This window comes from Stenella coeruleoalba, assembly GCF_951394435.1.
Source record: "Stenella coeruleoalba genome assembly, chromosome: 16".
Classification (NCBI taxonomy): domain Eukaryota; kingdom Metazoa; phylum Chordata; class Mammalia; order Artiodactyla; family Delphinidae; genus Stenella; species Stenella coeruleoalba.
The window spans coordinates 44689895-44713763 of NC_137162.1; the positions used below are offsets into that span (position 1 = coordinate 44689895).

Sequence of the window (23869 nt, forward strand, 5' to 3'; positions counted from 1 at the left end):
TTCAAGGTAATGGTCATAAAGATACTCACTGAACTCAGGAGAAGAATGAATAAACACAGTGAGAACGTCAACAAAGAGACAAGTTATAACTGAACTCTAAAATCACTAGAGGGGTTCAAAAGCAGACTGGATGAGGTAGAAGAATTAATCAGTGAGCTGGAAGACAAAACAATGGAACTCAGCCAGACAGCAGCAAAATGAAAGAATTTTTAGAAGTGGAGATAGCTTGAGGAACCTTTGGGACAACACCAAGCGTGATAACATTTGCATTATAGGAGTCCCAGAAGGAGAAGAGAGAGAAAGGCACAGAAAAATCATTTGAAGAAATAGCAGCTAAAATTTTCCCTAATCTGTAATGGTTTAAGTGTTCAGGATCTGGAACTTGACTCTGGCCTTGGGGTTTGTTTCAGTCCTTTACAACTTGTGAACTTGGACAAGTTACTTAACTTCGTTGTCTGTTTTATCATCTGTAAAATTGGAAAAATAAAAGTACCTATTTCATTGTTATGAAAATTCAAAAGGGTTTACTACCTAAAAGTGTTCGTACAGTGCCTAGTTCTATTTCCATGTCTACTCTAATTTATTTATGAGTGATAATACAGAACGTGCACTAGGAGGGGAAGTAAGTCTAAATGATTAGGACATTTTCAGCATAAACACAACACATCTAAAATCGTAAGTGTCTAAAATACTTCACTATCATACCTGGCTGGGGTTCATCTGAGAGTGAGCGTTGATTAAAGAGGAAAGAAAGGACAATAAATAGGATTATATGCCAATCACAGAATTTTCATCACATCAGACACAAATGCCCAGACCCCATTTGTTTCTTGGCAAGTTCTGATTGAAATTAGAAAATACTGAAGTTCAAAAGACTTGTGAGCACATTACAAACTGAACCAAATTGAATTTGACAGCCTAACGGCCTCAGTCTCATTTTTCTAAACAATGTCGTAAAGAGACGTAAAAACACAGAACTAAGTGCAAAGGATTTAATGAGAAGTATTATCCAGTGATGATTTATTTGACTTCCATGATGGTTACCCCTACACAGATTTAAACTGATTTAAAGAGAAAGAAAGGAAGGAAGGAAGTATGGGAGGGAGGGAGGAAGGAAGGGAGGAAGAAAGAAAGAAAAGAAAATTAATTCAAAACTGTAACTGTGGCTTCAGGAGGCTTAGCCCAGTGTTATTATTCCTGTGGAGGCCTTACTCATCCTTTTTAGTGGGCAGAGTCTTGAGACCCCCGAGTCCCTGCGTTGAGAAGGGGCCTCATGTGTGCAAATGTCACAGGGCCAGGATAGGAGCAGCTCTTCTTCCAGGGTCCAGATTTGGTGCTGGTCTGTGTTTGGTCTGATTTCAATTGGCTTTGACTCTGCTTTGTCATGTCCAACACCTGCTGTCAAAGAAGGACCGGGCCCTGCCACCCCAGCTCCAGGTCTGACCCTTACCGCCCTCAGACCCATTGCTAGTGAGTGTTCATCCTGACACCTGTTCCCTCTTCGCTGTTCTTGCCCCTTAAGTGTAACTCACTGTTCTTATCCCCACTGCTAGACCTGGGGTCTACTGGGCTGGTGAGCTCAGAATAGAGGACAATTTTAGGGGGCAGGGCTAGGGTTATCCACCGCATGCTGGGTGCTGCATAGAGAGATCAGCTATTTCAACCTTTAGAATCCTTTGTATCACATCTGTGTTATTATCCCCAAATTGTAAACAAGGAAACTGAGCTTTACATCGGTCAAGGTCAAGTTGCTACTTGCTTCCCTTCCCTCCTTCTCTTCATATTCCCCATATTCCTTAGAAAGACTACTCTCTGAAGAGGTGAACTATCATGAGGTCTCACCTCCACCAGACAAAACCATGGTGCTTCTCAGGAGATTTACAGTTATTCCACAGGCTGTGGGAAGCCTCTCCTATCATAGAGAGGTAACACTCAGATTTGGAGTTAATAAGTACCAGGACTTAAAACACATGGCAAATGCGGTCAAGGCTACATCCTTGTCCCAGAAATATTGCAAAATATTGTTCCAGTGATGATGCTGACTCAGGAAACTGCACCCACTTACCAGCAAAATAGTTCTGGGCCCTGCTGTCCTACGGGTGGTCAATGACATGACCTTCATGTGGAGAAGGCAACCATGGTGTGGCACAGTGGGTGATGACGGGCTGCTCATCAAGGACTGGGCAGAGAAGGATGGAGTCTCAAAGGTGGTTTGCCTGCTTCTCTTCCAGACCCTGGCTCTGGGGAGTCCACTCGGACACTCTAACTAACGTGTCTCAGCCCAGATTCCTAACACCTGCCAAGCTGTGTGGTCGCCTGCCTGGGCCTCCAGGCACTCGTCAAATGGGAACTTGAAAGGCTTCGAGATCTCCAGATAAATCAAGCAAGATCTGAGGTAACAGTGCAAATCAGGCAAATATTTGCCGTAGGAACTGCTTTAGACCTTCCCCTTGTCATGCAGGTGGTTTGCTAGCACAACTCGACCTCTGTAGCTGTGATCTCTGCTCAGTATTTTGGGATAATTCATATTATTGCATAGATTTTCAAAATGCTCAAAAACCAGTGATCTTGTGACTCCCCAACGCGTGCTATTTGGGGCTACTCTACAGGAAACCTAGTGTAGGTCCTGGGCAGGTGGGTGATGGTGTTGTCTTTTCTGCTCTGGATAGACACACCTAGATGCTGTAGTTCTGGTACCCACACTTTAGGAAGGGTGTAAAACCTGAAGCCTGGCCTAAGAACATCTTGGGCATTAGGTAGCTCAGAGGGATGGGTTAATATAAAAAATGATCCCATATCCTGTGCCCACTACTTCTTGGCTCATACACTGTGGCTTTCCTATGGCCAATAAAAAAGTCTTAATTGTAAGAGGATGTGCGTTTATTATTTAGACTCTCACTAAGAAGGAGGAGGAATAGAAGGATAGAAGAAGAAGAAGGGGAGGAAGAAGAAGAAGAAGAAGAAAAAGGGGGAGGAGGAGAGGAAGAAGGAGAAAAAGAGGAAAGAAGAAAGAGGAGAAGAAGGCAGAGATAAAGGGGAAGGAGAGGTAGAAGAGGAAGAACTGGTACTTACTGAGCACTCACTGCATGTTAGGCACTTTGCATGGATTATCTTATTCAGTCATTTAAACAATCTTCTGAGGCAGGCACTAATATTCCCCAGATTTTCAGATGAGAGACTCAGGCCTAGAGAGGTTAGATAATGTCCCCAAGGTCACACACGCAGGAGTGACAGGGCTGGAATTGGGCCTGGATGGTGTCACTTGTTCTAGTGGTCCACGGCTGCACAGGATGCCAGCATATGCCTGGGTCATGTTAGAGTGATACTGGACCAATGCACAGCTGGTAACAGATAGACATTTTTAACTTCTAGACTATACCAAAAAGGGAAAGGCTTAGTACCTAGAACCCTCAGCTAACAGGAGTTTTATTCACTCAGTATTTTTTTGAAAAGAGAAATATTCCCACAGTGCTAGGAAGCCATGTTAGACTCCACATGAGGCTGACTGTAGTATGGGTTTACCTTTCCATTTCACAGTGCCATGTCTCAAAAGTGTGCAGGCGTCCCTTGAGAATGACACCCTGGTTCCTAAGTGACAGATGAAGATACTGAGGGTAAAGTTATGTCTGTTCATTTCTGTAAATGTGTGTCAAGCCCCTTCTACCCCAGGCACATTATTATATTGTTGCACTGGAGATTCAGAGGAGAACTTGTGTAGGTCACCTTGCAGTTGAGAGAGACAGACAGCAAACTAGTGGGCAAATAAAATAATTTCAGTTCATGATAATTTCTCTGAAGGAAATAAGGTGATATGATCAAAAGTCGTCTGGGTGAAGGGACTATTTAAGACTGGGTTTTCAGAGAAGGTCTCCAGGAGACCAAGTTCCAAGGATCAACCCAGATATACTCCTGCTGGCTTGGAGCTTTCTCTGGGCTGCACAGGCTGCCTTGTTCAGATCCACCAAAGCCACGTTCTGACCCTAAGAGCTGACAGTTACAATACGTGCTGGGGTCCTTTTACCAATAATACTTGCCATGACAACCAGGCAGATTTAATTTCTAAGGCAAAGTAAATACTATAATAGTCAAACGGAACTCAGTAATAATGAGGAGGAGCCTATATAATACAAACAGTAGAACATATTGACTTATCTTTAATGACTCTCTAACTCCCCAAACCAGGAAGGCCTTCAAAAACATCTTAAAGCTCAGACATTGACTAGGAGAAGGCATGACAATTTTATCTGAAAGATAGTCTTGGAGGCTAAAAAGACCCAATGACAGCATAGTGCTTCCTAAGCAGAGATGGGGCCCTGGAGAGAATCCCTATGACAAAGGTCCACATGAGTGGTCCCCAGCTGGAGTGGATCTGCTGAGGAACCAAGGAAGGGACAGTTGGATCCTTGAAGGCTCATGGGGTCTGCTTGAAGAGTGAGGAAGGAGATGAGTTAATGATTTCGGATATTCAGTGCCAATGGAATATGTCCTTTGTGAGTGAATGAATGAACGAATGAATGAGTGAAAGAATGAGTGAGTGAATTCCTGGCAAGATGCTTCGTTTGGCTTGAGAGAAATTCTGATTTTGGTGGAGATGAGCTCTGTGGGCTGGAGTGAATACCGAAGGAGGCATTGACCTGTGTGAAAACCTCAGGGGTTGTTGATGAGGAAATTAGGGACCAGATGTGTTTGTGGGAGGTTCAGGCAAGTGCCTTCTCTGTGGATGAGTTTCCGGATCATTTACATCCTGGAAGAGCCATCATTTCCTTGGGACTAGAAAGCTTCCAGAAGGGCCCAGTCTCAGAGGTGGGAGCCCTTGGCCCAGCCTGCTTGAGGGCTAGGGGTCGGCTGTGCAAGGGTGGGGCCACTGGCTGGGCTGGACCTAAAGGCTCATCCTGGGCAAGGGTCCTCTTCCTCCTCGTGGGATCGGAGCCTGGTAAATCCCCCCTTCAGCGCAAGAGGGCGCTGTCCTTTCCGCAGGTAACGTGCACCTGCCCAGCTACAGGTGGGGAGATGCTGAATCTGAAGACCCTTCCGGGACTTAAAATTTTACGTATGTTGCATTTAAAAGCCTGTGCTGAGTTCGCAGGCTTATAGTGCTGTGGATCATGGAGAAAGGACACTGTGTCTCCCAGGGCTCGCATGTGAGAAGTTTTCCTTACAAGGGGGGAGGCTGAGCATAGTGATGTGACCCTTGGACGCTGCTCCTGGGATCTGCTTTCAAGGGGACCATACCCACCTGCTTAGGGTCACGCCAGGCTTGGAAACACCTGGGAGGAGGAAGTCCAACCCCGCCACCCACGTGAGCCCCAATTATCACATTACCTGCTGCTGCCTGATGGCCCTGAAAGGAGGTGGCAGGTGCTAAGACAAACATAGACCTCCAGGAGGCCTGTTTTGGGCCCACAGCTCCAGCAAGGCCTCACCTCCATCTCCCATCTAGAGTGGGACGCATCGCTTTGTCCAGAAGGTGTTCTTTGCATATAGCAAAGAACAAAGGGTCTCTCTGTGCCTGATTTGGAGGAGCTTCACAAATGGAACATGCTCGTGCCCCCTGCCCCACCCACAGCCGGAAACTCAGGTGGAAAGTTCTCTCGTCCTGTCACTGCCCACCGTTCCTCCCTCCTCCAGTCCCCCTACTTCTAGTGTCTCCCCGTCAAACCATCTATCTCTAAGTTCTCTCTGTTCATGGTGTTGCTGCTGAGACAGCCAAGGATGCGTCACTTCACACAGACAATGCTCTAGGGTGTCAACACATCCAGGCTCCTCTGCACTGTGGTCCTGGCTCCTTTCTCTGGCCTTTTACGTCACAGTCTCCTTGCCTTGGGAGTGGTCTTTCCCCAGGTCATGGTGGGCTTATGAAGTTGTCCCTGCTGGCCCTCCTCTGAGCCACTCCAGGTCCAGCCTGCCCTGCAGGGTCTGACTTTGTTCCCCCTCCCTCCTCAGAACTATTACTGATAAGCATTACTCTGAAATCTTATAGTTAGTTCTACTGTGATATTAATTTAACCCTTAACATGTACTGTCTTATCTCCTTCCTTAAATAGAACCCTCTTGAGACCAGGGGTTAATTATCTCATCTTTAAGTCATCAGCCAATTACACATAAGACACATCCATGTGTGTCAAAAAAAAAAAAAGACACTAATGCATCTGACAATCACCAAGAAAGAAAAAATTTGTCCCAGAAAGTTGTAATTTAATGAACTAGGATCCATATTAAGAAGTTAGGACCATTTGTAGAAGGGAGGAAATAATGAAAGAAGAACAGAAAGTAATAAAACAAACAATTACGCTAGAGAGGATAATGAAATCAAAGTTGTTTGGAAAAGACTAATAAAAATGATGCATTTCGGGAAAGATTGATCAAGGGATAAGTGGGAAGTTCTTGGTGGTTCTTAAGCCAGATGCCATCCAGATGTTGGGCTGAATTTATGAAAACCTTCCAGTCTGAACCTGCTGCTTCATTAACATTTACTTAGCACTCCTGTCCAGACCTCTCCTCCCACTGCACTAGGGTCTCAGGCCCCCAAATCCAGTGTGCTGAGGTGGAGGAGGAGGAAATTGTGGAAGGAGCGGAGCACAGGAAGCTCCTGCAATCAGAGATCCTCAGCAACTTGGAAGATAGAGATGCCATTCCTGAGTCCCTGAAGGACCACAGGTCATTAGAGATCAGAGAAGAGCCAAACAAAACTCAAGCGAGGAGAGTAACTCAACCCCACCCTTGGAGACAAACGCGTGGCATTTGAGGAGGTGACTGGCTGAAACTCACCTTGAGGACAGCGCTGCCTTTGAAAGAAGAAACCAAGAGCAGCTTTACAAAGCCTGCCACTGAGCTGGGAGAGTTAGCCCGACTTGCTGAGCCATCGCAGCAGAATTTCAAAGCTTGGCTTTATAAATAAATAACTTACATTAGAGAGACATGTGCAAGCTTTATGGAGCATTTATTTTGAAGCACCTCCGTTATGAAGCATAGTGGAGATGCTTCTTAGTTTGTTACAAAAAGAAAGAAAGAGAGAAAGCAAGCAAGCTAACAAGCATTATCAGGAAATATAAAGACCCTAGCAAGGCACTTGGAAGTGGGCAACATGTGAGAGAGAAACTTTCACTGACGCCCTTGCCCTCCCCTTGTCTACCCAGCCAAGGAGACCCTGCAGGACCACCCCCATGGGCACAGAAGAAAGACTATTTGGGGCGTTCAGCACTAACGAGGGCCAGTCCTCCTCATGGCTGTCTTTCAGCTGGAACTAGGACATCTTGCAATTCATCAAACACCTGCTGGGAACCTGATGTGTGTCAGGTATTGGGCTGGGATCTAGGGATGCTGGATGAATTAGATATAAGTCCTGTCCTTGAGGAACCCACAGTCTATCTAGGAAGACAGTCACCTGAACACAAACGTAGCAGCCAGTGTGATAACAGGCACAAGGTACAGAGGTCCTTTTGCGGTGAGTGAATGACGGAGTAAATGAATGAATGGAGATGCTAGCTTTCTAGTTTTAAGTTCTCTGGCTGTCCTCTGCTACCAAAGGCATATTGGATAAGAGGAGCATAATAATTATCACCCACAACACTTTTAAGAATGAAAGGGAGACCTGTGAATAATTGCACAAGGACAAGAGTGAGCCAGGACTGTCCTACGTAAACTGGTAAATGGTAATTCTAATTATGGGAAAGTGAAAATACAAGGAATCGTAACATGTGAAGAATATTTATTTCTCTTCCACTTATTCTTTTTGTTTTAATTGAAACATTTTGTGGTAAACCATACATAACATAAAATTTACCATCTTAGCCATAGTTAAGTGTACAGTTCAGTAGTGTTAAATACATTTACATTTTGGGGCATACAATCTCCAAAACTTGTTTAATCTTGCAAAACTGAAACTGCAAACCCATGAAACAGCAACTCCCCATTCCTCCCTCCCTCAGCCCCAGGGAACCACCATTCTACCTTCTGTCTCTATGAATTTGGCTACTCTGGGTACCTGACATCATACAGTATTATTAATTTTTGTGACTGGGCTTATTTAACTTAGCACAGTGTCCTCAAGTTTCCTCTATTTATTTTTGATAAGTATTACCACAATGTCAAATTCACACTTGCAGTGGCATCACTGAGAACTAAAACTGCATGTTATGACATCATTGGTATTCTCAACTGATTAGATTTAGTTTTAGCTTTCTTTATTTTTGTTTTATTTGCATTGGGTCAGCTACATTTCAGGCATACTTAGATGCTCGGTGTGAAGGTTCTACTGTGAGAAAACACAGGTTGTGCAAAGCTTCAAGTGTGTCATACGTGGCAGCTATTCGGAGAATGGCAAGGCCAATGCTTGCTGGGGCTGGCGTGCTGGGCCCATCAACACGCTATTTCTTCTGTAGTACCTAGTCCACGGGAGATTTTGTTGGTTCAGAGATTCTTGAATTTAGGACTCATGGCTATGTTATCAGTCTGTGTAATCCTCAACTTTCTAATGGAATGTATGACTGTTTTATTTGAAAGTATGTTGTTTCAAAGAGCAAATTACAGAGCAGCATATATATTATATAGATAGGAAGATAGATGGATAGATATAGATAGATATAATGACTGAGCATGCATTAAAAGTCTGCAAAGCTACAATCCAAACTATAAAAGTACCTAACTCGAGGGAATGCATTGTTTAAACTCAATATGCTGTTATACTGTATTTATTAATAATTCTATATTTTTAATGAAAAGTCTTTACAAGGCAGGCATTTGGACTCCAGGATATACACTGATCCTTGAAGTCATTCATTCATCTATCCATTTACTTATCCGATCAGCCAACAAATTCTGCATGCCAAGGACTATTCTAGATATCAAGATGTAGCAGAAACAACACAGACATAAACCCTTACTCTGGAAGAATTTATGTTTAAAAAAGGAAACAGGGGAAGAGAGTAAACAAGCAAGAAAACAATAGAATAAGTCTGAGAGAGAGAAAAGCTATAAAGACAATAAAATAGTTTAACGTGGTATAGAGTGGCTGGAGGTGGGATGTGGGGAAAGGATCCTTTGGTTAGTGTTAAGAGAGAACCTTCTGAAGACATAATTTCAGAAGAAGCTCTCGGAGAACTGGACAGAGAACATTCCAAGTAGGCAAAATAGCAAGTTTAATGTTTAGGTTGCTGGGGTAACATAAGCCAAGATAGAAAGGTTGCCATGGGCCAGAACAAGGAGGGGAGAAGATTGTGAAGAATAAATAGATCACTGATGGGGATTAAGATCGTCTGGAGATTAATGAGAAAGGCAAGAACTGGCTGGTTAAACATCCAAATTAGGGCCTTTTAGTGGATGGTGCCTGAGGCCTTGGGGTGGCTCAAGGAGATGTCAACTTCATGGTCCTCCAGCGCCAAAACTGAAACCACCAGGAGTTCATGGACATTTTACAAAAGACTTTAGTGTTTTTAGAGCAGTTAAAGCTTCACAGCAAAACTGAGAGAAAAGTACAGATGTTTCCCATCTATATACACCCCCCCACATGCATAGCCTCTCCCAGTGTCAGCATCCCTACCCAGAATGGTACATTTCTTACCACTGATGAACCTACATTGATATGTAGTAATCACCCAAAGTCCATAGTTTAGATAGGATTCACTCTTGGTGCTATATATTTTATGGGTTTGGAAAACTGTATAATGATATGCATCCATCATTACTGTATCACACAGAAGTTCTCACTGCCCTAAAAATCCTCTGTGCTCTGCCTATTTATTCTCCCCAGCCCCAAGCCCTGGCAGCCACGGATCTTTTTACAAGTCTCCTGTCCAGAGTCCTTACCTTGGAGTTTCAGGGCCCACTTTCAGGTGCCCGCAATGATAAGTGGGCACAACAAGTGATGCTCACAGGGAATTGATGGATCAGGTGACCGTAAGAAAAACACGGTCCAGATTATGCAGAAATAGCTGTTTGGAGCCAATATCAAGGCCTAGGAAACCACATGACTATGAAACCAGGTGTTTAAATTTAATGAACATAAACTGCAACCTAATAACCCTCAAGTTCCCTGCAGGCAATTTTCCTTCTAATTACCCACCAGCCTGTGTGTGCTCCAGGCCTCTCCATAGCCCTCACGTGGCACGTGTTTCTAGTATATGTTACTCTGTATTTCTTAGATTAGTTGCTCTTGCTTAGGATGTTGACCTTGGGGCAATTATAAATTGCTGTCTTGTAATATGATCACATAAGAACATCTGGGAAATATTTTAAGTTTTTAATTGATAGTGGTTATGCAAATAAGTTAATACATTCGAACCAAGATTCCTGTTCCCGTTTGCATTCCATTTATATCTTCCATCAACCAAGGAACACTGGATCTGAGACGTTTCCCCTAAGCAAGGGAGAAAGGACATGACTTCAAGGAAGGAATCAAGCCTGGCTAACACTTAAAGAAGGGAATGGTATCTGAGCTTGCCAATTTCTGCTTTTCTTAAAGGGTACACAGAGGAAATGTTATAATCTCGAATAAAACAAAATGTGTACACACACACACACACACACACACACACACACACACACACACACACACACCAGTACCAGTAGCTTCCACAAGGGAATGCCATGCTTCAAAAAGGAGGATTTCTGAACCTCAGACCAGACACCACCCAATTTTTCAATCATCGTCTCTCTTGCCCTCCCAAGACTGAGCTGTGAGGGCTAAGATTTGCTTACATCCATGGACCCAGCTCAGTACTATTGCAATAATCATGGCCCTGCCACACAAGAGCAAATGCAGAGAGCTCTGAGACCTGGGAAGGGGCAAGCGGCCTTGGGGCATGAAAAACTTGGAGGATTCTTGTATTGTTTTATTTTTATTGAGATATAATTGACACACAAAGAGCCCAAACATCACCTAGAGCCTCTCCCAGAGGTGCTGCTGGGCTAGCTCTGTCAGTATCTACCAAAAGTATCCACCCATGAGATGCTCCTAAAATTATAATGTACACTAATAAGGATTAACAAGGTCACACTTACCTTAAAATAGGAGAACAAATTTGTAAATTTTTGGATTCTATAATAGAACCAAAAAAGCACATCAGTTAAAAATACTCTTTCATGGTATACTTTCTGGGGGGTTGATTTAATAAGTGTAATATTCCTTTATCCTTGCTCTAAATCTTCTTCTCCCAGATCCTGAGAGGCAGTCCACATGGTGAAGGTCTGGGGACAGACTAGAGTGGCCCTGGTCCATCTTGTTTCCCTGCAGGACACAGAAGCCAGGCCACCTGCCCCGCTGTGAGAACATGCCCCGTGCACATCCCTAGGCCTCTGGAGAGCTCCCCCACAGACTCACCCTCACCCCCTCACCTCCCTTGTGGAAATGCTGATCCCAGAACTCACCTTGAGGCCACAGGTGGTCAGTGTCCTCAGTGGCCTCCCTCGTTCCTGGTGCTGGAGAGAGGGACAGGCAGGTAAGTGAGAATCCTGAGACCTAGAAGGGACAGAAGCAATGAAGGAGGATCCCATCCTAGACTTCAGCTGCCTGTTTCTTAAAGTAGCTTAAATTAAACACACTTCACACCATGAGATTTTTTTCAATATATATTGTTAATTTTTACTTTAAGATAATGGTTAGGTTCACATGCAGTTGTGGGAAACAATACTGAGAGATCCCCCGGTTTCCCCCACGGGTGACATCTTACATAACTGTAGTACAATGTCACAACGAGAAAATGGACATTGATCCAACCAGCGACCTCACTCAGGTTTCACCAGCTTCACACGCACTCATTTGTGTGTGTATCTCTTTGTGTTTAGTTCTATGCAATTTTTCACGTGTGGAATCATGTGACCACACCACAAAGTACCGAGCAGTTTCCTCACCACAAGGGTCCCTTGTGGTACTCTTTCATAACCATTCCCATCTTAGCAAGGTGAGTGCCAGAGCAGATGTGAGACGTGGGAGGTACTGCCCTGTTAGAGTCTTTGCTGTGCTACATTCTGTCCTTTGTTTGGGGGAAAGTCATATAACTTCCCAGGCTGTGCCCATGCCTCTGGAGAGGGGAGAAGGGCTGCACCCCTGCACAGAGCTCGGGGCTCAGTGGGCACTCACTCTGCGGGCCAGGCAGCTCAGGGGGCCACCCTGTCTCAGAAGATAGCTTTTGAGCCTCAGACCCACCCTGCTCACAGGATAATATGAGGACTCATGGAGCACATGTTGCCAAAATCACAGATTACTTTGAATCAACCGCTCATCGGAGAGAAGGACCAGCCAGTGGTCATTTGTTCCTGGTGGCAGATGGCTTCACTTGTGTGCATTTCCCATCGACTCAAGTCTTCCCCACCAAACTGAGGTCGGAGACCTCAGAGGAGGAAGTGCAGGGCAATAGGCCTCGGTGATGGAACATTCTCCCTGGACCTCTTCAATGTGGATTTGGGAGAACTGTTCCCAGAGCCCCAGCGCCTTGATGCTCAGATCCCAATACTCAGCCGGCCCCTTGTGCCTCACAGACCCATTGTGATGTCCAGATGCCTTCACCAGCATATCCCAGGCTTGGCACTGCTACAACAGGGAAACATGCCAGAAACCTCCGTCCCTGGCTTCACAGGTCCTGCAAAGGTGTCAGACATTTGGTTTTCACAAATGCATTCAAGGATTGCGTCTCTGAATCTCAGGGATAATGCCAGAAAGTGACATTGCTGCCACAGTCCAAGACTCAGATGTGAGTTACTTTTCACACCTACCAACCCATGGAGGAGTTAAAAGAATCATTCTTCACTTGGGTGAGGCCCTTGTCAGGTCTGCAAACACTCGCCCATGGGGTATCCAATCCAGTCCAAGTCACCTAATTTAGAGATGCTCATTCCTGCCTCAAATTGTCTTACAGTGTCAGGTGCCTAGTGGTGCCTTTAAAACTCTTTGGAAACAAACAGACTCTTTGGAACAAGAATCACACTCACCTGGGGCCCAAAGTGGCTGTGGGTGAAGAAGACACCACCTGCTAGGTCATTCAGCTAGGTCATTCAGCTCTTACTTCTGCCACGAGTTCACTGATGGCTTCCCTGGTGTCAGTTTTGCTTGAGTCACACCCTCTGCTAGCTCGTGGCCTTTCGGAGTCGCCTAGTATTGTATTCTGGTCACCAGGCATATCTGTGACCTTCCAACACCGGATCTGCAGCTTGCTTTGTTACCTGACTCTGTGGGATGATGGCAAAGCACAGCTGTCTCGTTGTAGTTCAGTGACATAGAGGAACGCCAGGAGGCTACAAGGAGAAGCAGGTTTCTTTCCCTTTTTTTTTTTTTTTGAGAGATAAGCTGTCACCGTGCAAGGCAGTGACACAGATGCCCTGGATGGCTCTCTCCTTTCCACTAGATCAATTTCCAAGCAGAGCTGTTTCACTTGTGGGCTCTTTGGATGTGATTATCTTTGTTAGATGTATGCATATGGATGTGGACCTGAGTCACACTGACCCCATATCCAATAGAGATTGTAGTCCACATTCCTCCGGAATTCCACCATCCAATATGGCAGCCACTAGCCACATGTGGCTACAAATATTTAAATTTGAATTAGTTAACAGCATAAAATTAAAAATTTAGTCACACTAGACAAATTTCAAATGTTCCATAGCCACGTATGGCTAGTGACTTCCATATTGGGCACTGCAGATGTAGAACATTTCATCACTGCAGTCCCTTTGAACAGCACTGTTCTAGAAAGTTCTAAATAAAGAGAAAGCATGGTCCCCTTGCCTTGAATGGTTTTCATTTGAGGTCTGAGAGAAAAGAGGTTTGTGCCGCTTGGCCTTTGAGTCCTGCTTTTTCTGTTAATGGCTTTCTTACCAGTTTTCACTACTATCTGAGGGCCTAGTCTGTGTTGCACATGGAGACCCATGTCCCACACATTGGTCACTCGGGTGCTTGTTACAGTCACAGATGCTGCACTTACTCCTCCAGAGCTGCTGGCTGGGATTTCTGGAGAGGGACCCATGAATCTGCCCATTTAAAAGGAGCCTTGGGGTGTAAAGAGGTCGGTAGCAGTGAGCCCAGCTCCTGAGTCAACATTAGGCAACTCTATTCCAGGAAGGGAAAATTCAGAACAGAGATGCCACCTGCGCACCTAAGCAGGGATACTCAATTCGAAATGCGAAGCTATCATTTCCCCTAGAAAAAATACTGCTAAATTTTGCTGTTTCTGCAGAGAACGCTCCATGCGTCCCACCCCTAGCCTAAATCATCAGGCCCCCTGCAGTGTTTGTAACTGGGCCCTGGGACCCAAGAACACCTTGGCTTCCCTGTCAGCTAGTCCCCTCCCTCGATCCTGGGCTAGCAGCTTCCTGCTAGGGCTTAGGCCTGTGTTCTCTTTCTTCTTCTGACATCATCACGATGACAGGATGGTCTGAGCAGCTGCCGGCCTTCAGGCTGGACCCATGAAACATCTTTGGCTTCACGCTCTGCAGGCCCAGCGCTTCCTCCCAGTCATCTCTGGAGCACAGGTGCTGGGCCAGCCTTTTCTCCTTCCTTTTCCCAAAGCAGGGTCCTGACTCTGGGCACCATCTCCTGGTCCATCATCTTGAAACTTGCCCTTGGTCTCTGACTCCACATCCTTCCTCGGCTCCCATCTAACGCTGATCCTAGTTTATTTACATGCACTGAGAACGCAGTGGGGACCAGGCTCTGTTCTAAGCTATTTCCGTATGTTCACTCAGTCTTCATGGCATCCCAACCGGGCAAGTGCTGACACAGTCCACATTTTGCAGATGAGGAAACTGAGGCAGAGAGAAGTTAAGCAAATTACCCCAAATTACATAGGTAATTCATGATGGAAACAGGTTTCAAACCCAGTGAATTGAACTTTGGCCCAAATTACATTAACCAATTGTGGTATGGCCTTTTAATGATTACCGATTTCTTTGAAAGTTTTTTCAAAATTATGTCTAAAATATACACTTTTTCTTTCTCCCACTGACAGCATCTTAGCCTATGAGTCAAAGCTTTAAGAGAAAAATAAATGAGACAGAGAATTTTGTTGCCGTCCGATTGCATGTCATTTTAATTCTCTCCAGCTCAGGGCAGGGGTCCTGAGGACAGCCCCGTGCGGGAGAGGCATGACGTTGGTTGGAATTCAGGGCAGGATTCCAAGGTAGCAGCCTGATTGCTCCCTGGGTGTGCCTACTTGGCCCAGAAACAAACAGAAGCAGGTTCTAGTTGGAAGTTTCTCACCTCCTGCCTGAGAGTTCTCCCCAGGACTCTCCCACTTGCCCCAGGCCCAGCGGGGACCAGGCTGAGATGCAGGTGAGGCCCGTGGCTGCAGCAGAGTGGGGACGTGTGCTTCTCTGAGACTGAGGAAGAGAACTCTGCTCACCCTCGGCATCCTATGGGACACAGAGCGGCGCTCGAGAGGAAGAGATGGCCGACTCGGAAGCCCGCACATCCAACGGTGCCTGGGTGTACCCAGGGAGAGGCTGCCAGGGCAAGAGCTGCCAAGTTCAGAGGCAGGCTGGATAGAGCAGAGACACCTTCTCGAAGGCATGGGCTGGACAGAGTGGAGAAACCTCCAAGGCCTGGGCTAGAAGTGGGCCTGATGCAGTGCAGAGCCTGGAGGAGAGGAAAGAGGCCAGTGGGGTTGGGATTTGGGCCTCTCAAATCCTGCCTAGGTGTCTGTGTGCCATGGGAGGAGAGTTCTAAGGGCCACTGTGATTCCAGCTGAGAGATGCAGGCTGGCCTCAGAAAATCGAATGCAGAAAGTGGGATGCCGTGCGGAGACTCAGAGCCAAGGCTCAGGTACTCCCAGTGGGCCTCTCCTGGCTAGAGGCATCCTCTCTCTGGGAGCCGGAAGCTGAGCCATGCTCCATTGCAGTGATGTAAGAAGGGACAACCAGGCTTTCTCTCTCCTCTTAGCTACTACTGCCTAGTCCCTTGGGCTTGTGACTTTGACTCCATCTTCTGACCTGAGTGACAGGGATGCAGCATCAGCACATCTCCCTCCCAACCCCCCACTCTGTCCTGGGTATCAGATGAGGTAGTGGTCGGGGGAGTACCCAGGGAGCTGGAGGCAGGGCCCAGCACGTGTGCATCCCTATGCCTACCTATGAGGGCAGGAAGAACAGAACATGGGCTGCAGGGACCGGAAGATTTTAGAGCCGTCTCTTCATTTAAACACTGGAGGCCGGGCAATTTTCCATCAGGCGAGTCAAGTAATTGAGTTCAGGTTAGATTAAATCCAGACACATCCCATGTTTAGTGCCAATTACTCACTGCCAGCAGTGAGGGGTGAGGGGTCTGCACTGTGTCAAGCCGAGCCTTCTGGTGACTGACTGTTCCTTGAGCTCAGGGTGAACTGACCTGAAATTATACAAGTCATGGCCCTGGCTTTGTTTCACCTGGAGCTGGAACTTAGCTTGATCTGCTGCGGCCCAGGCAGATGGCTTATTCTCTCCCTGTTTACCATGGAGGACGGGGCACTCAGGACCCTCTTTCCCACCTCGCTCCGGACTGGGCGGGCAGCGGATTCCCATGGGTGACAATGAGGGGAGGAACTGCAGCCCACCCTGCCCTTTCATTCATCAGAGCATGAGATGCAGGCTGGGCGTGCCTCCCATGGACCCCTGTATTCTGCATCACGGCCCGGAATGGTGCAGCTCATGAGGGCAGCCGGGCAGTCAGGAAGAAGATATGCTGTGATTTGTCATCTAAGTTCACAGCCTGGGAGGAAGACAACCTAGATTTAAGAGCCTGGCTTTCCACCGCGAAATGGCTTAAATCAAGCCATGGCTTTAAGCCAGGGCCTGGGTAGCTCCAGATGCACCCTCTTTGGAGGAACTCTGCTTTCACACAGCCCCAGCTCACTGCCGAGGCTGGAAGCTACATGCAGGGAAAAGGCCACCGAGAGGAAAGCAAGGAGTCCAGAGGAAGGGCACGTGGGTTGGTGAGCCTGGTACTCAGAGTGAAACAAAATATTAATCCAAACTAAGGAGAATGCTGGGGAGAACCTTGGAAACCTGGGAAATGGAACCTGGGATCTGGCAATGTGGCTTTTCATCCCCCTGCAGAAGAGGGGAGGCAACCAGTGGTGAGCACAGTGTAATTGCGAGCCTCTGGCTGGAGTGACAAAGGCCGGGATGAGAGCTCTGTCTTTGAGGATAGAGAGCAGTTTGGCTGGGATTTTTTTTTTTTCTCATTTTTCAATGCAACATTTTCCCACTGTTTTTAATTGCTCTTTTAGTGAATAAAGGCTGTGTATTAGTTATTTATAGCTGTGTAATAAGTTACCTTAAAATAGAGAATCTCCAAACAGCAAACTAGTGTTGTATGTGTATAACGCATGTTTTGAGGGTCAGGAATCTGGGAGCAGCTCAGTTGGGTGGTTTGGGGTCAGGATCTGCGGAAGGATTGGAGTTAAGACATTGGTCAGGGCCGCTATCATCTGAAGGCTGGACTGGGGCTGGCGGATCTGCTGCTAAGATCGTCCCCACCGCCCACCCACCAACCATGGGTATGGGATGCAGGACTTGGTTCCTTGCTGACTGCTAACAGAAGACCTCATTTCTACCTGGTGACTTTTCCAAAAAGCTACTTGGCCTTTTGGCAAGTCACTGTATGGCAGTGGACTTTCTCCAAAGTGGGAGATCCCAGAGAGAGAGGAAGAAAGACAAGCAGGAATCCACAGGGCTTTTTATCACTCAGTGTGTCAGGCAGAATTCTGTAATGGCCCCTTAGATTCTGCCCGCTGGCGCACATGTGTAATACCCTCCTTTTGAACGGAAGCAGGACTTATATAAATATGATGGGATCTCACTCCCATGATGATTATATGGCAGCAGGAATATTGTGATTAAGATCCCTAACAAGTTGACTGAGTTAATCAGAAGGGAGATTATCCTCGGTAGGCCTGATCTAATGAGATGTTCAACCAGGGATTTGAAGGAGCGAACTGCCTTATTGTGGAGGGCCCCATGTGTCAAGACCCCAAGAGCAGCCTCTAGGAGCTGAGACTGGTCCCCAGCCAACAGTCAGCAAGATTATGGGGACCTCAGTCCCTACAACCACAAGGAACCGAATTCTGCCAACAACTGGCATGAGCTCGGAAGAGGACCCCGAGCCTCAGATGAGATCTCAGTCCTGACCACCCCTGATTTCAGCCTTGTGAGACTCTGAGCAGAAGACTCCGTCACACTGTACCGGGACTTCTGATCTCTAGAACTGTGAGATAATAAATGTGCATTAAGACAAGTTCATGGTAATTTGTTATGCGGCAATAAAAAACGAATATACTTGTTCTCTGAAATTGCACCCCAGCACTTCTGCCTTCTCTCTACCTGCCAGGAGGCAGTCACTGAGTCCACACACTCAGGGGAGGGGTTTGCTGTTTGAAGGGAGTGCCCAAGTATTTGTGGACATATTTCAAACTACTGTAGACTCACAGTGAGTGCAAGTGGGGCATGTTGATACGCCCAACACAGAGGTGAACACTGGCTAGTGCTTTTAACATCCTGAGTGCACTCATGGGGGACTTTACAGGCTTAGGTAAGGCAAGTGAGAGTTTTCTTTTAGGAAGTGACAATCCCAGCTGTGATGTGGGTGGGTGGTGCTTACTTTTTTCCGTTTTGATGTTCCCTGGTGAGTAATCTATGGAGTAATTGTGCAGAATTGGGATGAGGATGGAGAGTTCCTGTCTTTAATTTGAAAGTTACAATATGTTAATCAGCCCCAGTCTGAACCTTGCTGAATTTGGGGAGTGTTAGTACAGCACCTTTCCCAGATGGGACAGGGTTAGGACTAGAGAAGAGTTCAAACGACAGCCCACAGGCAAAATCTTTTGGGACTCTTTGAGCAGGACAAAGTCAGCTGTCTCCAAAGCTATATTGCATTTCTCTGCTATAAAGTAACTCATGGCTTCGGATGAAATAGTCTTTGACGCTTGCCATCATGTCATTCCTTGAAGCCTGCCATCATGTCAGTCCTTGAACCCATTGGAAGTTTTCTGAATTTGCTTGGACCATTAGAGATCACGCAGTAGAAACATGTATGCTGCCTGAGGATTTCTGAATTACAAATTTTAATTTTTAATAACAGAATTTCTTACTATATGGCTACATAGATGAAATGAAAAACAAAAACCTTTGCATTGTAGTTTCTCCCCCTTAATCCTTTCTTTTCTGTGTTCCTAAGGGCTAAATACCTCTGAGGCTTCTGAAGTCTGGGTTAAAATGGTAACTGCAGTGAATGGTGGTCTGGGTGGGGGACAGCCGCCCAGAAAACCATCATTGTTATGAACAGACAGGGGCCACATGCTTGAGGCTTTATCTTCCCAAGAAACAGAGAAGAAGGAAAAAAAAAAAAAAGCTGGATAATTTAAGAACATGTCAGCAATCTGGCTAAAGTGAAAGAAGTCGGAAAGCCACATGAGTTTATAAATAAGCCGCAGGTCCTAGCTGGATTTAGTAAAAATCTCTGAGGGCTTTGCCTATTCACAGCAGCTCCCAGTTTGGATTCTCTTCATTTTAGCCGTGGCAGGTACCTGTGTGGGACTGGGTAGGTGGGCATGGGAGCATCGGCAGACCGCCATGGGGTGGGGAGGGGTGGTCAGGATGGAGGCCCCAGAGGGCTCAGTCAGGGGGAAGCAGGACCACCTCCTGGGCTGCGTCCCCACCTGTTATCATCAGATGGTGATGGTGATGGTAGCAAATATGATAGTCATGCCTCCCAAGAGGAGAGGGCTGGGGGACAGGGAATGCACTGGAGGGACTGTATACCTTTAATTCCTGAATCCCAGCCCAGAGGGGGCCATTCCTGCTGGGTGCATCCACCCTTCAGATCTTGGTGCAGAAAGGGAGCGATAGTCCTCAGCAACGCCCTGTTTTGCCTATTGTGCGTCTAAATATCTTTATGTATTTGAGACCCAGGAAACAGGAGGAGGAAATCATCTTGGATCATGGGGTGACTGTCTTCTGTCGGAAGAGAGTTTCTCTCCCTACGTAAATGCATTGACCTATGATCGTTGCCACTTTCTCAGGCTGGATGGAGGAAGGTAGGAAGTGCCCATTGAGTCTCTGGGGCTTCCTGAACCCACTGGGAAACAGAGTGGAGAGTGAGGACTTGCCTCAGGTTGTTCCACTTACAGCAGGTGCCAGGATGACCAGCCTGCCCACATGCTCCTCTCCTGGTGCCCGGCTGCTCAATCCCCTGAACGTGTTAAGAGTTTAGCTTTAATATACGTACATTTTACCATTTAATTCTTGCAAAATCATAAAACATAGAGATTATTTTTGTCCTTCTTTAAAAAAGCTACATGTCTTGTCCCAGGACAGAGGGCTAGTAAGTGGAGGAACCAGGACTTGAGCCCAGTGTTTCTGCATCACACCGCCACGCCCTCACACCCACGCGCTCCCCCAAATATGGCTGCTGCCCTTTGGCCCAAGGAATCCCCGGGGCCAGACCTAGCACACGGAGTTTTGAATTGGCCTAGCAGACACACACAAGGATCAGGGTGGTGTGAGAGACTTGAGTCTACACAGCTCAGCACTTGGCAAAGAGAAACACACTTTGCCTGGGTATGACTCACTGCTGACTTGTTTATTTGGGGGGAGTTATTTGTGTGGGCTGTGCTTTTGACACCCTTTCGATATCTAACATCTGGCATCTGTTCCAGCTCCATGAATAGCGTGGGTGTGTATAGTGGGGTGAATGGTGGCCCCGAAAGATATGTCCACACCCTAAACCCCAGGACCTGTGAATATCACCCTATATGGAAAAAGATGTGATTAAGTTAGTGATCTTGTGCGGAGGAGCATATCCTGGGTTATCTGAGTGGACCCTTTATAAGAGAGGGAATTTGACACAGACCTACACAGAGGAGAAGGTCCCATGAAGACGGTAGCAGATTGGAGTGACGTGGCCACAGCTCAGGAATGCTAAGGCAGCCGCCAGAAGCTGGAAGGAGCAAGGAAGAGTTCTCCCAGGGGGGCTTTGCAGGGAATGTGGATGGCCCTGCTGACATCTTGATTTCAGACTCCTGGCATCCAGAGCTATGAGAGAATGAATTTTGGTTGTTTGAAGCTACTGAGTTTGTGGTAATTTGTTACAGTGACCACAGGAAATGTGGGTAAAGACCCCTTCCCCAAGGACTGCTCCACCTGTACTTAAGCTGCCCCGGGATGGGGAGGGTCCTGGCTCGCCACTGCTTGACTACCCCTGGACAATGAGCCATTGCTCAGGCCAGCTCTGAGGTCACCCCTGGCCCCGTGTGACATCAAGTCACCTATCCAGACACACAAAGGTGTCATGGGGTTTCTACCCAGCACTGTGCACCCAGGCGTGAGGCTTACAGGGAGACTGAGAGAATGGGATCCTTCTTAACATACTGTCCTCCAACTCTGTTTTTAAATTAACACTATATCTGGGACTTCTTTCATTCTAACACCGGAAAAGCCATCTTTGCAGGGCAAAGTGGTATCTCATTGCAGGAACCCAGAAGAAAGGCAGAGAGGCAAGGTTTGGGTGAAAGTTAGTGTTAAAGTTTAGGATTAGGGCTTCCCTGGTGGTGCAGTGGTTCAGAGTCCACCTGCCGATGCAGGGGACACGGGTTCGTGCCCCGGTCCGGGAAGATCCCACATGCCGCGGAGCGGCTGGGCCCGTGAGCCATGGCTGCTGAGCCTGCGCGTCCGGAGCCTGTGCTCCGCAACGGGAGAGGCCACAACAGTGAGAGGCCCGCGTACCGCAAAAAAAAAAAAAAAAAAAAAAAAGGTTAGGATTAGGATTTAAAGCTAGTGTAGAAATACAAAAATTGGCCTAAAATATCAGAATGAAAGCCTTCTGTCCAAGGAAACTGAAAAGAAAGTAGGAAACTAAAAAGAAAGTAGAAAACTGAAGAGAAATGCTGATGTAATCACTATGGCAATGAACTGAAAACCACGGTGATTAAGGAACCAAAACCTCAGGCCACATAGGAAAAGCAGGTACCAAGGAGGATATCAGGTGATAGGCCTGAAAAAGGCTTTCAGGAAAGGAGTGTTCAGAAATTCACAGGGCAAAGAAGGGATTAGGGAGAGAATTTGAAATAATCCTCACCCCTGAGGCGTGTCTGTGCCCACACACAGCCCAGGGGGGGATGGGAGCCCTGAGGTTTTAGCACCAGGATTGTACGTGAGCTCAGGCGTCCTGAGACCAGGTGGGTGATGTCTATAGAGAACACTTGCAATGGCAGAGGCAGGGCCGAGAGAGCCGGAGCCTGCCTGTCATTGCAGGAAGGTGGCGGTGACTTTGTGAAGGTCCCGGAGCAGGGAGCTTCCTGGAGGAGCCCCTGAAACACACTTCCTCCACCAGCCGTGCTCTCCTAGCACCCTGACCGCTGAGAGCCTCCCCGGCAGTGGCCCTGCCCCTGAACCTGATGCGAGTGGGCTCAGTGGTGGCCTGTGAGGAGCTCAGGTGTGCTGCTTGGCTTCTGAGAGCCCCAGCTACTGTGGGCCCCTCCTGACCCTCCCTGGGGAAAATCTTGTTTTTAGATCTTCTGCCCTTGCATCGTTGCTCCACAGGGCTGGACATGACTCTCCTTAATGTCTGTGGCGCCTTGAAAGCACCTGCTCAACGCGTCTGGGTCCACATGACAACGGAGCAGCTTTGTGGAATCTTAGGCTGCTTTCCTCCTCCAAAGGCCTCCAAGAACCAGGACTGGGGATGGCTGTACCCTGCGAATCTGCTCACATGGTGAGTAAAGCAGATAGCTATTCTCATCTTTTTTCCATTTTTTGTATTGTTTAATCTTTATGGTGATGTCTTCTAAAAATAATCAAAACATTATAGATAAAAATGTGAATTATTCACCCAAATTGCTTACCTTCTCCCTTAGTTTTACTTTCTCCCCATTCAAGCATGTGTATTTCATCAGAAAAGGGATGTGATAAGGCAGGGGAAAAAGACAGCAGGGTTTTTCTGGACTTGGTTACGAGGTCCAGTGGAAGCAGCTGAGTGGAACTGAATGGAAGCATCTTGGTGAACCGTCTGGGAAGCAGGAAGAGCTAAAAGTACTCCATTATCACATATGGGGAGGGTGGAAAGCTACCATGCCCTTCCCCCGCTCCCAGAACCATCAGCATTGGGGTATAGTCTTTCAGATCGTGATACGATGCATAACCTGTTTTATGCAGATAATGTTTACTATACATATTTTATTGCAATTTAGTTTTTCACTTAAGATCCTGTTGAATCTTTCCATGTCAATCCGTATAGAACCATCTTGGTCTTTCCAATGAATATCAGTTATTATTAATCCAGTTCTCTGTTGTAGCATAATTTATTGATTGAGTCACCTCTCAATGGAAAGTTGGGTTTTTGCAACATACCCGTGTGCATGTTTCTGTATAATAAATTCGTAAAACTGAAATTTTTGGTCAAAGGCTAGAGTATATTTTATTTGAACAGATTTGATGATATTTCCCTCCATAAAATTTGCACCAGTTTATAGCCCCACTGATAGTATATAAGAAAGTCTCAGACTGGCCTCTTCAGAATTTCAGAAACCCAATATCAAGACAGAAAGTTGCCCCGAGCAGACAAGGCCATCAAGATATTAGGACAACTCATTCAATGGGGGCCTTTCCTAAGGGCACTATAGGAGTTCAGGACTGAATGGAGAAGAGTAAAGGGTGGAGGGATTGAGTGAATCGGGCCAGAAACCTTTAGTTAGCTGCCGTGACAGAAGGAAAATATGCATTCAGCTAAGTTAATTAAACCAAGCTGTATTATTTTTCTTGGCATCCTTTGCTTCCCTCTTACAACTAATCTTTCTGGAAGGCAGCCTTCATTCTGGCCCTGGCAGGAAACTGATACCTCACCTAGGAATCGGGAATAGATCCCCTTTTTCTCCTTGATGTTGGATTCACCCAACAGATTCTTTGGTATTTTTGT

At 46.6% G+C, this 23869-nt stretch overlaps 1 long non-coding RNA gene across 2 annotated transcripts in view; it reads left to right on the forward strand.

The window, feature by feature from the left end:
- The first annotated feature begins 22504 nt into the window (after positions 1–22504).
- LOC307175638 overlaps positions 22505–23869 on the forward strand; it is a 58885-nt gene continuing 57520 nt past the window's right edge. For both annotated transcript variants that reach the window (XR_013824390.1, XR_013824391.1), the window contains exon 1: positions 22505–22669. This is a non-coding gene — a long non-coding RNA (uncharacterized lncRNA). The remainder of the gene's footprint in view (positions 22670–23869) is intronic.